This window comes from Dipteris shenzhenensis, chromosome 12 (genome assembly GCF_047967505.1).
Source record: "Dipteris shenzhenensis isolate YYH24624 ecotype China chromosome 12, Dip_SZ_1.0, whole genome shotgun sequence".
In the NCBI taxonomy this organism is placed as follows: Eukaryota; Viridiplantae; Streptophyta; class Polypodiopsida; order Gleicheniales; family Dipteridaceae; genus Dipteris; species Dipteris shenzhenensis.
Window position 1 is genome coordinate 10,201,038 of NC_141607.1, and position 15,502 is coordinate 10,216,539.

A 15,502-nucleotide genomic window follows, 5' to 3' on the forward strand; every position below is an offset into this window, starting at 1 on the left:
TCTGTCTTCTAGGCATACAAATGTGTCTTTGACACCATAGCTATCCAAATAGGCAATTGGGCTCTAATACCATATTAGAGAAACCTAGTCTAGTGTCCTTCTGACTCAAGTTTCATTCTTGAGTTTTGAGCTTGTGCTTTTTCATATATGTCTTAATTGTGCTTTAGCTCTTGGGTTGTAGTAATGAGTTACTTAGAACATGGTTTGAACTTGTAAGCATTGAATAAGTCGACTGCTTTTTCCTTTATCTTCTCTCTCTCTTGGATGTTACTGGTTTTCATGTTTCATGTTTTTTAACAGAGGGGAGGAAAGGAAAGTGTTGTTTCTGAAATGTTTCAAGGGGTGCTATGTCCTTCAACTGAAGTACAAACAACCTTATTGTGTTGCTGCCAAGTGCACGACTGATGTATATCTTTGATAGCAGCATCACGCTTTGTATGTTGAATGAGGTGACAAAAACAAACGCCATGGAGATATCACAAGTTATCAAGAAATTTCTGGTCAGCCCTTGCAATGTGGGGATTGCCTTTGATAGTCCTATATGTCTTCAACAATCACCTCCAATGTATTTGTGCCATCTTGGAACAACCGATGTGACATATGGTAGTTTGAATCTTTATGGGCAGGATTTTGGTCATTTATTTTCTACCTTTAATTTGTGTTGCTTTATTTTGGTTCTAAGCTAGAGGGCTGGTGGAAACAAGGACGATTCTTTGGCATATAGAAGTATGATAGATATAGATTGGACCTATCCATATAGAAGTATGATAGATATAGGTCGGATTTGTCCAAATAAGAGACTTGCGAATGCTCAAGCAAGCACAAAAAGGAAAAAAGAGAGTGGGCCCAAGTGCTGCCTCTACATCTCAACCATTCTTAGAATAGAGTTCTTTCTGACACTCATAGTTGGGAAGAAAGCTGCCTTCTGGTTTGCAGTATGAGAGGTGAAAATAGGTGTATAGAAAAACTATAGCTATGATTAGAGAATTTATAAGCTATTCATAGAGAATGATAGACTGACAACCCAAAATCGAGACACTGCAGTCAGGGTGAATGTGGGGACAGGATCTATTAAACCAATTGTTCCTCAGAAACCGGACATCAATTGGCCCCTAACTTGGCGCCTGTTTCGGCATTTCTTTATTTCTTTATTCAAAAGGCAAAATTACAGCAAGGCTAAATGCCCTTGCACTTGTCCAAACACAGCCCAACTGAGTCTCAACACTGGTAGGCACAAGCAACCTGCTACTCAGCCAGTCCCTGGCTCAAAAAGGCATCCAAATCCATTGCATAATCCATGGCCAACAGTTCCCAAAATCCCATCCAACACCTACAAGGACATGAAGTATCACCAAGCGACTTCTAGATAAATGAACCTGTCTGTACCGAGGGAGTGGAGGTGCTACCTCCCCTCTTGAGCTTCAGGCAGCAATGCTCGAGACCCGTGCTCTTGTTGAGCCTAAAAGAGCCACAACCGAAGTCGGCTCAAGCTGAAAGTCTCTAGGTAGAGCTGCAACAACTGAGGTGAATCTGCTAGGTCATCCTCCTCCATCCAATTTGCATTCAATGGTGAATAATTACAAAACTTTACCAAATAGCGACGAGAAACTCTACCTGGGACTTTTCTTTCACTATGTGCCAAGATCTGTTTTAGAACCAAGATCTCATCCAGTTCCTCTACCTCTGGCCTTCTGGCACATCACCATGAAATGACTTCAAGAGACTCACATGAAAGGCGTTGTGAATCCTCCAAAATATCCTTGATGCATAGAAGATTGAGGAAAAGCTTACTGCTCTTGATTCATAAATTGGAAATTATTTCTTGACCGTTCAAACCAACACCAGGGCCAAAAGCAGATTGTGGCATGGGAACATCCTGTGCACGATGCATCATTGACGACGAATCACCAGGCTGCTGCCCTCGAGTTTTCTTCTTGTTCTTCTTAGGCTTCGGAGGAGCACTAAGAACTCTGCAAACTGTGCATCCTGGTGAGCTGAGCTAGAATTCCCACAACACTTACGAACTTGCTTTAAACATGGCATTTGCATCCTCCTCTTCTCTAGCCTCTTTTTCCACACCAGGCCATGACTGCTCTTCCTGAGAAGACTGCGACTCTTCCTCCCAATCACTTTCCATGATTCGTTTGGCTGTAAATAACTTCCAGCAAATAGTACTTGCCCCAGCAACAACCACAAGCTCACCTCTTGAAGAAGATGGTGATATCCTGGCAATGGAACCATTAAAACCAACCTTAAAATAAACTTAAGGGCAGTGAATAATTATTAACCAGCAAATACCATTATTTCTGCCACTTTGAAAATAATTTCAGCAACACAAAGAGAACATGGAACCCACAATGGGGAGCTAGAATGCTCCTGCTCAGAAATCAGACATCGATTGGCTCCAAACTTGGTGCCCCTTTTGGTATTTCTTTATTTCTTTATTCAGAAGGAGCAAGGCTAAATGCCCTTGCACGTGTCTAAACACAGCCCAACCGTGTCTCAAACACTGGCAGGCACAAGCAACTTGCTATTTGGCCAATCCCTAGCTCAAAAAGGCATCCAAATCTAGTGCATAATCCCATCAATACCTACAAGGCAGAATCACCCTCTTCCTAGCTGTTCAAGCATCAATCCCTCAAACACTCATAGTTTGCACACAGCCCGGAGCTGTTACTAGCAGCCCAACTCAGCCACACAGCTCTCACAGGCTGTTACTAGTGCCAAACCATTGCTGCCCTCCTGGGAATACTCTAGCTGACAGGGAACTCTCTATGCAAGCAACTCTCTCTGCTGTCACACAGCACCAGACCCAACAACTGGACCTGGATGAAAACGAATCAATCTGGAGGTTCATGCCAGGCATGTGAGTCAATCTGGGTACTCTTGGTTGAAGACCAATTCACCTTGCAGCTCCTTGGCACAAAACGAATTCTTCTGGAGGCTTCCTAGCACAAAAACGAATTCTTCTGGAGGCTTCCTGGCACAAAAGCGAATTCTTCTGGAGGCTCCCTGGCACAAAACAAATTCTTTCTCCCTAGCTCAAAAACGAATTCTTCTGGAGGCTCTTGGCACAATGCCCTGGCAGCTCTCAAACAGCCCATGGACTGCTCTGGTAGTCAAAAATCAGCAAGTTGATTTGTTAGAACAGCCCTGGGGCACTTTCCCAGCTTGTGGCCTGCCTTTCTCTGGCTTCCTTTGGTCCAAAAGCACATTTCAACTTTTATGCTTGCTTCCCAAACCAGCTTGCCAAACGTGGCCTCTGGGGCTATTTTTAGCAGTGGATTTTATACCTCTCTCTTACCCTTCAGCTGCTTGCCTAGGTCCATAGAATTAATAGACTGGATTAGCCCTGTTTACAATCCTAATTAATGAGAGGCCAAAGGTATTTGCAGGTCTAGAAAACTCACGTCCCCATGACATCTCCTATGGACATTAAGAGAGCCTTTCATTTGGTGTATCTATATTTGGTTAATTTAGACTTCACTTCCTATAATTTCACTAGCCTACTTGTGGTAGTGGAAAAGTCTTGTATCGAGAGTTTCTCAAAACGAATTGTAATCCCAAAGGTCTTGGAAAAACTTGACACATAACGGATAAAATAGCAAATGAAACTCGAAGGAACAATATGTCAGGATCACGTTATGGTTATAGTCACATTTGAGCACACATTGAAGTTCATTTGTGTGTCTAAGAAGCCAAACAAGATTGCTTATGCTAGTATTTTTACCTGATTCAGTGTCAGAGCATACGTGGAGATACCATGCTTCGCCTTACCTTTAGTCGTTATTTTGTCTCGTGTGTTCCTAGTCTGTCTTCCCGTTCAGCCTTCATAGTGTTTGAGAATTGAGATAATTGTGGTTGAATTTTGCCCGCAAATTTTTGTCTCTTTGTGGTTGAGGAGTGGTATATTTTCATCATAGCTTTTCAGGTCGGATATGTTGATTGCAGGGCCTTGGCAAATTGCAATTCTACTAATATTGTCAGAGGTTAATATTTATCATGTGGGAAAAGATCAATGGCAAAAGAGTAAGAGTTTCCTACAGGACGCCCTAGTTTTGGCTGTACAGAATAGTTTTATCTTGGTTCTCGGGGGAATGCTTTCCCCAGCGTTCCGGACCTGGTCCGTGTTCCAGGAACGTGTTCCAGGTTCCCTTTCTATCATGGAGCGGTGGTCCCTCCATTCTGGAAGGGGTTCCCTGGTGATGATGCTTTGAGGTGGAGCTTCATTTGTTTTCTTAAAGCTGTGGTGGACTGTGAGCTTTTAAGTGGGCTATGTGAAGCCTGGAGGTGGATAGACAAGTGAGGGGTTTTGAGTTGGAACCTAGTAGCTGGGGTGTTGTTATGAAAGGACCGATATACTGTTAGCTATGACTATGGCAAGTGGCAAGCGTGATTTGTAACTTTTGATCCTCAGGTCGTAGAGGGATAGTGTTTTGTTTTGGTGGAGTTTTATTCAGGTGGGCAATGCACCCTCAGCTTATGTCTTTTGGCTTTTTTTCTTTGTAAATAGAACCATATCTTGTAAAAGGGAAAAATTTGGAAAAATAATGGGATGCATGGAGCTTTCACAAAATTGTGGTGGCCGCCCAGCAGGAAGCTACATTTCTACTTGCCCAGCTGGATCCTGGAAGTGGAAGCCCCGCTTTGTCAAGGCTGGGAAAGACGGACTATTAGAATTTTGTACACAGTTCTGGAGCTCTATATGACATGAGTCTATTCCTGTTCCGTCAAGGGGGGATTTGGACTCGTGTAGCAAGCATTTGGTCAATTCTTGGTTCACCTCGAAAAATCAAAGGAGTTTGTTAGTGAGGATTGCATACTGGGCAATTACTGCATTTTCAAAAACATACGTAGAAAACTACTCTTTTCTTGACAGACAATGTTTCAACTATTAATCCTTAAGTTTCTATCAACATTTATTTTTTTTGCAGGTATGGTTGCTGTTTCTCCATCAACATCAAAAGATTGATTCAACATCAAAAGCTTCTCGCAGAGTTTTGTCTGAGTTAGAAAATATCTCAGACTTTGGTGATCCGTTTTAATAGTAAAATCTGCACCCAAAAGATAATGCTTCCATGTGTTCACAGCATGAACTACAGCCAACAATTCTTTTTCATAGAGTCCCAGATATCTCTCAGCATCACGCAATCTTCAGCTCTCGTATGCTACTACATGTCCATTCTGATGTGATGCAGCCCCAACACACTCTCCATAGGCATCGCAATCAACATCAAAAGATTGAAACAGATCCGGGACTTCAAGAATAGACTCTGTAGTCAACTTCTCCTTGAGTGTATTGAATGCTTTCTTCTGTGACATTCCCCACGTGAAGGCTGCATTTTTCTTAGTAAGGTCATGTAGTGGAGCTGCAACATCAGCAAAATGCCTGATGAATCTCCTATAATAGGAGCAAAGTCCCAAAAAACTACGAACTTCATGCACAGTTTTCAGCTCAGGCTATTCTTGGATGGCTCGGATCTTTGCTGGATCCATCTGTATCCCATTCTTGGATATTATGTGCCCCAGATAATGGATCTCTTCCAAAAAGAATTCACTTTTCTTGCTATTGGCAAAAAGCTGATGATTTCACACCAATGCAAGATGTTCCCGGTGCTCTTCTTCTATCTTTGAAAAGACTAGGATGTCATCAAAGTTGCATACACTTCTCAGTGGATGCTTGGCTGTCATATGCGTAAATGCAGTGATTGCACTCTACATTTATATGGCAATGAATGAGCCAAAATCAGCAGCCGTGCCAGAGCCTGACCCCAATTTTCTTTCAAGGGCCAGGGCAACCTTGCAACAAACACCTGTAGAGGATGCATCTTCAGGATCTTATGCAGCAAATGAAAAGACTGTTTAAATCAAAGTAGTGCTTGACTAGAGGGGTTTCCATTTACTCCCTAAAACTGAGTACCTAGAAGGACGGAAAGCTGAAAACAGGCTGTCCAGTATTGGGAAAATGCAAGAACGGGCCCAATACTGAAAAACTTCCTTTTCAGCTTTATGCAGTCACTCCTAAGTTAGAGGGTTGCTGGCTAGCCACAAAAAGCTTGGAAAAATGCGGGACCAAGATAGTCATTTACTTGATATCTCTAAAGACTACTACCCAAGCCAAGTCAACATGTAAGGCCACATATAAGAGACTTGTGAAGTCATGCCCTTTTCCAATGCTTGTAGAGTTTTTTCTCTATCTTTAGCTATAGGAGAGGACCGATCCTTTCAAGGGTCACCGAAGCGTAGTAAAAGTGTGATGACCTTGTGAGGGTGCCACAATGGAAGATGGACACGCTTGTTCTCAGTTCGATAGCAATACCAGCAATTGAAAAAGGTTAACAAAGACATAGCTGCCTGTGGTTATGTCCTTGCATAGACTTTTTGCAGCAGTTCTCAGTTAAATTTTGAAGAGCAGAGAGCACATTTTTTCCTTAGCAAAATCTGCAAGTCACTTTGGGTAACATCCTTTTGTGGGGTGAAGAGTAACACCAATCATGCATAGGCTTTTTGCGGCATTTCTCAGTTAAATTTTGAAGAGCAGAGAGCACATTTCTTCCTTGACAAAATCTGCAAGTCACTTTGGGTGACATCCTTGTGTGGGGGCGAAGAGTAACACTAATCATACATTCCTATGAGTGGAAGGGGTTGCTCTTCCTTTTGTGTTTGCTTTTTGTTTCGTAGGTCGTTCCTCGTTGCCGTTTCTTGCAAGGGACCATGGTTGTAAAGTATTTAAGGCTTGTACATATTTTAATCATATCGTAGTCTTCAATCTTCTTAAGGATAAGTCCATAAGTCATTGGCTCTTAATGAGTTTCATGGTCATTTGGATGTCTCCATGTTACTCCTCCATGGATTAACAACATTATGCACACACTTTGGTAGAGCTACTTGTGGCATTTTAAGGTGGGATGAGTTTAAGGGCTTGATGGTAACCACTTTTGCTTAGCTTGGGAGTAGCACATGGTTGATTGTTATGTATTATCTTAGACTAGCATGGTTGAGGGGTGCACTCATAGTTTCGGGGACATGCCTTGTTTTTGCAAGATTTATTTTAGATAGGAAAGTTGTTGCCTTTTTTAAAGGGGTTGCACCCTCTTGTGGCATCTAATGTGAGGGTCCATGGGCCTTGTACCATTTAATAAGTGTTGGGTGCGGGAAGCAATGGAATGAGAATGAAGTGCAAAGGGAGCAAACAATAGACTGAAGCAAGAACAAACTACTGCCTAAAAGGATAAGAGGAAAATACAAAGGGTGGCCTATATGGCCCCCAAGTCAACCATATTGTTGACCAAATAAGTCAACTCATAGAGTTGACCTGACCTACAAGGCTCATACCAGGGCTAAGTGCTAACAAACCCTCCTCCATGGTATGGCTGAAGTATCTTGGAAATATCTCAGGAATACTTGGAAACTACATCATGGTTGCACATATTCATCCCAGAGGGATATAGTAACCTAGGATAAGTACAAAGTGATCTCTGACGTAACAAAAGGAGCCAAGTGGAAATGCCTCAGACTGGGCCGTGGTAAAGCTTTCGTGAAAAGATCTGCCATGTTGTTCTCGGTGGGAACATAGGACAATTGGATGTCTCCACCACACAGTCTCTCTCGAACATAGTGATATGGACCTCAATATGCTTTGTGCGCGCATGAAACACTGGGTTTCTAGCAACTGCCAAAGCACTTAGGTTGTCGGTATAGATCGTAGTAGAGTCCGGTTCAAGTAACCTATGAAGCTAAACACGCTCTATTGTAGTTGTGAAAGCTTCTCTATGCTTCTTTGTACTCAACCTCACAACTGGATGTGGCAACTGTAGGCTGCTGCTTGCTAAACCAAGAGATGCATGAAGCTCCAAGCATAAACAATTGCCGCTGTGTGACATCCTAGTGTCGTAACATCTTGCCCAGTCGCTGTCCGTGAATGCATGTAAAACAAGTGGGGCTTTTGACCCCATAGAGTAAACCCAAGTGCTCTGTGGCCTTCAAGTATCGAAAGACCCACTTCACTGCTTGCCAATGCTGTGTACTAGGCTTGTGCATGTACCTTGTTGAGTTGGAAAATGGCATACTGAAGATTAGGTCGGGTATGACAAAGGTATACAAGGCAACCAATAGCCTATTGATAAAGGGATGCATCAAATGGTGGACTTTCATTCTCGGAGGAGAAACGAAAGCCAAGCTCCAATGGAGTAGAAACTGGCTTGCAATCCTCGAACTGGAAGTAATCAAGAAGCTGTCCTATATACTTGGATTGACTCATCATTATATCCCCCTCAATATATGCAAATTGTATGCCAAAATAATAGTGCAGTTGGCCCATATCTTTCATGGCAAAAGATTGATGTAAATCAGCCTTGAAATTTGCAATTTGTTCCATATTTGGTCCAGTGATAAGCATGTCATCCACATATAAAATTAGAAATAAAAATTTTGATGCACTCTTTCGAACATACCTCGGTTGGCGAAAGCCACGGGTTGTCAAAAATGCACGTATCTTCGCATACCATGCCTGGGGTGCTTGCTTCAAGCCATAGAGGGCTTTTTTGGGCTAGCAAGCCATATTTTCAGAACCTAATTGTTTAAAGCTAGGTGGCTGAGTGACATAGACCTCTTCTTGAAGATCTCCATGAACGTAGTCTTGATGTCCAGTTGATGAGGCCTCCCAATGCCGATGAGATGCCATAGCAATAACACATTCACAACCACTACTTTGGATGCAAGGTTAAGTCTGGGAGAACTCCAAAAAATGAGTTTCTCCTTGATGCTCTCCAACACAAGAACAAACTGCTGTGCTGAAGAGATGCCCACCTCAACTTGGCATCCTAGGTACCTAATGGAAACACCCCTCTGAATCCAAGTGAATCCTATGTGAATCCCCCAATTTGGAGTATCCTCCTCACTAATCCAAAAGTCATTGGATTTGTTCCAATTAACAAGTCCAAGGCTGTCTTGAACGAGGTGAGTGTCTGTGGTGTGGCATCTAAAAAAACAGCCGTATCATCTGCCAACTCACTATCCAATAGCTCATCCTTCTGCCTCAATGGAAGACTCAGTCTTATAAAATCAGCTTGAGCTCTAAGGTAATAACTCATAGATTCGGCCACAAATAAAAAGAGGAAGGGGGCTAAAGGGCATCCTTGATGGACCGATTTGGTAATCTGAAACCTGTCTCCCCTGACTCTACCAATGAGAACTTGGCTATGGGCTGATCTGTAGAGAGATCAGATCCATGCATATGTGAATGCAAAACGAGTGAGGATACCCTCTAGAAAGCCCAATCTACTCTGTCATAAGCTTTTTCAAAGTCCAAGAGTAGAATGGCAAGCCTATGGCCATTATGCATGGCTCAGTCACAGAAGCCTACCAAAATGAAAAGATGTTATCGAAGATGCTCCTGCCATGCACAAATCTTGTCTGCGTACCATATGCATAAGATTTGAAAGAAAGGGTTGCAGACGTAGGTTGATTGCTTTTGCTAAGATGATTTTTGTACAAAGTATCCAACAGAGTGATCGGTCTCCACTAAGACCCTAAATTCCTGCAACCCCCTTTAGGAGAAGATCAATGAGGCCTTCCGTAAGTGAGTCTGGCGTCTCGACTCCCAAACGCCTTGCAGAGTTGAGGTAATGTGATCCCCAATCTGATTCCAAAATGAATTAAAGAAAGAGGGTGTAAGCCCATTGAAACCAGGGCCCTTGCCCTTGTGAAGGGCAGAGAGAGCAGTCCTGAACTCTATGTTGGTGAATGGTGCATCAAGTGAGACTATCATATCTCCAATCACCAACATAGGTAAGTGCTACCAAATAACAACTCGAGCATCATCTTTGGCTTGTGTGTCAGGATCTGCTGCTGTAAGAAGGGAGGCATAGAAATCTGTGGCTACCTGCAAGACGGTATCTGGATGCATCTGTAAAACTCCGTTTGAGTCAACAAGCTGTGAAACACTCTTCTTACTATGTCTAGGGCCAAGAGTAGAGAAGGACTGGTTGTTGACCCTACCTCCCGTCAGAGTCCAAAATGACTCTCTAGTATGAAAGGCATACTCTGCTCTCTGATCTAATAATGATTGTTGCTGAGCCCTTGCTGTAACAAGGCGCTCTTGAAGCCAAGCATCTGTAGGCCTCTTCTGCTCTTCCCTCTGAAGAGCAACCAACTACTAGCGGATACCTATCTCTTGCTTGAGGATCACACCTCTCCTGATATGAGCAACTAAGTGATAAAAGTCGCTAATATCTGAGAGGGCTACAACTATATCTGACATGGAAAGTTGCCCATCGTCATGTGAGATACCCTAGTCCACAACACTGCCTCTGTGAGGCCCTCCTCTGCGTAGAAGGCATTTGGAATCCTGATACTAGTAGAGCGACTCCTCACATGAAGATCTGAAACAAACAGAACAACTAGAAAATAATCTGAAGTGGACACCCTAGGTGTAATGCATACTGTCCCACCTCTGCAATCATCCACATAAAATCTGTCAATTTGTGCATGGATAGGCATCTACAACCTTCTATTTGACTAAGAAAATAGGAGTGACTCCGGCTGAGTGTGGAAAGCATCATCATGCCAAGCATCTCTGCCACTATACTGAAAAAGGAAGGCATCCTAGGCTGCTCTCTCTAGGGAATGGATACCACCTTCCCTACCTCCTCTTTTGTCTGTGGGCATTTCAACCATGTTGAAATCACACCCAATGATCAAGGCTCTGCAATGCATGACCAAGAAAGCAGCTCCTTCCTTTGAAGGACACGGTCCTCTCTTGAATTGGGGGTATAGAAGTTTAAGAAACCAACCTTACGCCCACCAATCAAAAGAATGATCCAGTGAGCTCTAGAGGGAACTATGATCCCATGTCTAATCACCAAGGGTAGCATCGAAGAAGAAACATAAATACATGTACCTCCCTTGGTGCCCAAGGCGGGTGGCAAAAAGGTATGCCCTGAGAGAAGCTTACCTGTCGGCTTGGAACAATCCCTGACATCCAATTTGTGTTCCTGAATCATGAGTATATCAATGGGGCCCCCAGTAACACCTGGATGAAGCTGGTTTTGAATCAGTAGCCTGTGGCGATGGTAAGCTACCCCTCCGAGGCCCTGAACGTTCTAAGTGACAATCCTCATCGGCGAGAGGAAGAGGTCGGATGAAAAACCCTACCCGACCTGGTAACGGAGATATCCCTCTCTTGGGAGAAATTCCTCATATCAAGAGGAGGGAAGTCAACTGGGGAAAGCACTCCCACAACTCCAGAAAGGGAAGCTCTATCCACAGTGATCTGAACAAGGTGCTCCCCAAGGGTAGAGGGTACAAACTCCTCTAACTCAAACTCTGCCATGTCTACTAGAACTGCAAAAGAATTCCTGAATGATGCTTCTGGTGCAGGTGCGTGGAGGATCCCTATGGATATTGAGGCTTTTGAATCCAAGTATGTAAACAAATACAAGGAAATTGGGGGCAGCACTTAATAGAAATCATTTGGAGGTAAAAGAAAGTTTGAAATGCTTTGAATGGCATGACGGTAGGTGCAATGATTCCATTTCCGAAGTATGCTACACTTATAGGCCTAAACATGCCCTATGCCAAACCATACAGACCTTCAAGTGCAAAATTAATGAGAAGCAATATTGGCCTTCAAATGCAAAATTTAGCACAAAAAGCAACGTTGTACTGGGAAGACAAAAATGGCAAAGCATTGAAGGGCATCATGGACAACAAGAAGAGGATAAATTTACGCTTAAAATGTGGTTAAAAATGAGCCCTTAGCATGTAGGATATGGACCATTAGGACAACCAAACCATGGTTGTATAGTTAGATAATGAGGAGGAGCTTGCGCATGCCCTTGAGATCCTAGTCGTGACTCATGACAAGATAGCAAGTGATTTGCAAGCCTTATGTTACAATCAAAAAATGCACTTTTATGATAGGAGAGGTTGAAGTAGTGAGATTGTTGTGAACCCTTCAAAGGAGAATTGGATGAGAGAGCATCTGTAGCCTCATAACCCCAATTGGTTGAGTGGCTTTTGGAGTTTTGCATCATTTTATAGAATTTTATGTGGCTTTTTGCCAAAATGGTAGCTCCACTTTCAAACAAGCACATGGTAGTTTGGAAGATTTGAACTTTTTTGCCTTAGAGTTGGTATTGCAATTTTTCAAGATAGTATAGAGGAGGTAGATGCTAGTAGCGAAGGGTTGGGAGTTGTTGTAAGGCAAGTGCATGGAGTGTAACATGTTAAGAGATTCCTTACCATGTATGATTAGGAAATGTTGGCAATCCCACATGCTTCAAGTGGTATTGCTACTTGCGTGGGAGAATTTTTTTTTGGATACAAATCACATGACTCAGGCATTATTTCTTACAAAGCCCAACTTACTGATTGAGAAGAAAAGGTAGTGGTCTCTTTAGTGTAGTCCTATGATTGTGACAATAAATACAAGAAGGCCAAAGAAAATGTGGTTGCAAGTGCCTTGTTTAAAATGTGGTCTTGTGTCTCCACTATTTGTTTAAGAGTGGGCATATGGCATTCAAGAGGAGTATATGCTGAATTTTAAGGGTAGCAATCATATTCTCAGGTATGCAGGAACCATCAAGCACAAAACATCTAGTATTTAAGTTGTATAATCATCAACATGACGGAATTTACTTGGTTCTAAGTGTCTCAATATAAATCTTGGTGTTTAGAAAGATGCAAGGCACAATGATGGCAAGATCAAGATCTTTTGAAAGATGTGCTAAAGCATGTCTCAAAATGTTTTCCATGCCACCAAACAAAGTAGATGGTAAGCTTTGGGCCAACTATTTGGAGCTGTTGTCCTTTTTGAAAGGTAAGTTGACATTGCCATGGGTTTAGTAGACAAGGGTGTGATGACATTTATACGGTCACAGTTATTAAAGAAGCTCATTAAAGAACTAGATTTAGCGCGCTTATGACTTTGCAAGATTACATAACATGGTCTCATATGTATTATGGCTCCTACAAGATCATTTGTAAAGTCGGGTAGGTAGCATAGTAGTTGAATTCACCATCTACCTCCAAAATCCATGACATGTCTCATTATTGAAATTGCATGTGGGTTAGAGCTTGTATGCCTTATTAGGGTTGCCTCCTCTGGATGAGGAGGGGTGCATCATCTATATCTTGGACAATTGATCTAGCCCTTTGTTTCAAATGAAAAGGCCTATTCAAAGAGGAGAAGTTGTGGCAACCAAAGAGCATCATGTAGGAGCATCCTCACCTTTTAGTAGACAATGGGCGTCGTTCATCACGTAAGGCATCACAATGTGGTGCAACTATTGTATCTAATTGCAAGGGAAAGGATGGTTGTAACGATGGAAGAAAAGAAGTTAAGTTACTAGGTTATCATTAAGTGTTAAATATATAGCCCCGACTGCTTGAACCTCTAACGCAACTGACAGATCTAGAAACTCTTTCCAAACACTTAAAGATGCACTCACAAATTGAAAGCTCACTAAAAAAATATATGCCAGAGACAGGAGAGAGAGAACTCATGCTTTATCCATCCACAAATGTGGGAAATGTTGCTCACAAGAGAGCTATACATACACTTCCAGCAAAGGCGCTAGGTAAAAGTAGCAATAAAAAAAGATTGCTATGCTGAGATCTCATGGAAGGCAGAGCTCTTAACAGACAACAATCGAAAAAGATTGCATTGCTGAGACCTCACATAAGGAAAAGCTCTACACACTCTACATTCCACCTTGCTTGCTTAAAAGGCTTCAGTGTTGTAGACCAAAACATTCTTGTGACCCTTATCACTAGAAATTCAGAAATGATGTTGCTTTTAGGGGTGTTCAGAATGGGAGGATGCTGATTGAAATGTGCATAAAGAAGGTCAGAAGACCTGTGGAGTTTTTTGGTCAGAGGCATGAAGCGCTTAAGGCTTAAGCTGCTTATGGAACTAAGTGTTCTTGCTTGCACTGCAAGGCAATCATATATATTTTTTCTTTGTATAAATCTCTTTTTTGATACAATTTTGAAACTTTTCGAGTGTTTGCTAATGGAGTGTGCCAAGACCTCCTTTTATATAGGGGAGGAGAAAGGGCTAGAGGCTTTGACAACATGGTTGACCCAGTCCAAACTTAGGTCTATCAACCTCAGCCTGACAGATTTGACCTATCTTGATGCTGGAGTTAACCTATTGCCAAGCCTATAAATAGGCCCGAGTAGTGCAGTCTACTTTCTTATTGCCATGCAGACATGCTGCCACACAATCATAGCCTTGCTTCTCCAAACGCTGATGTAGAAACTCCTCCAAATAGCTGCAATTCTTCATTGCGTCTCTTTGGGAGGTGTAGGCTTAGTGATAGCAGAGTTTTGGCGCTAGGTGCGGCCTCCTTCGAGAATGGTTTTCAATGTTTTACAAACTCCTTTTGTGCCTGGTCCATCCACAATACCTCCCTTTTGCATCCCTGAAAAGGTTTTATAATTGACATGATCAAACCTCTCATGCCATAGTTTGGAGCTATCTTTGTTACTATGAGCTACCAATGCATTCATTTGGTACAAATCATCTTCTTTGACTCCTTAAGCCATGATCTATCTGGTCTCCTTTTGATTCAACCAAGACCTCCATACTTTTAAACTCCACCTTCATCCTATTTCTAGTCATCTGACTCATAGAAAGTATGCTTTTGTAAAGATCTAGAACATAGAGTACATTGGAGATTACCTTCTTGGTTCTTGAGTCTATGATGAATGGAATACTCCCTACACCCTTCAAAGGGCATGTTCAATTGTCTCCCATAATCAACTTTGAGTTTGGATGTGCTGGCTCCATGTCTTTGAACCAACTTTTCTTGTTTGACATGTGTCATCATGCCCCAATGTCAAAATACCAACCTTGTTTGTTTTCAGTCTCACGGCACGTGCAAAGAAATGCTCAATGACTAAGAAAAGCTCTTTTGTTGTCACATTGGTAGATTCAGACTTGGTCTCTTCTTTCGGCTTGGCCTTCCTTTTCCTCTTTTGATCTGTTTTCTTTTTTTTGTAGTCTTTCGCAAAGTGGTTGAGCTTCTCTACTAGAAACACTTCTTCTTCTTGTCTGCATCATGCGATCTTTTTCCCTTGGATACCTTTTTGGTTTTACCCTTGGTGGTGTTGCCCTTGTCTTTTCCTTTTGCCAGAAATGCCTTGTTGTTGTTGTTCTCATACGGTCTCTGTGTGGCTTCTTCCTGCAACATAGGGGGCAATGCTCTTCGAATGTAAGAGCCCTAGTTCTCTCTTGCCATCATCAATAAAGAATTCAAAACTTCTTGAAAGCATCCAAAGAACCACTAGTGCTAGCTCACTTGAGTCCACTCTGTTGGCAACTGTCCATAGCTGATCCTTCACTCACAACCCTCACCTTTCTGAGATGGTTGTGTACCATCTTCATTGTGAAAAAGCAGTTTTGGAGGGATAAGATCCTAGAGATACTGTCAGTCTCGTACAAATATCTTAGAATGGTCCGCGTCTCGCTAGATGTATCTACTTTTTGGATGTCTAG

The 15,502-nt window shown here is 42.4% G+C and overlaps 1 pseudogene; it reads left to right on the forward strand.

Moving 5' to 3' along the window:
* The first annotated feature begins 467 nt into the window (after positions 1 to 467).
* Positions 468 to 6,131, forward strand: LOC147895795 (uncharacterized; annotated as a pseudogene).
* The last annotated feature ends 9,371 nt before the right edge of the window (positions 6,132 to 15,502 follow it).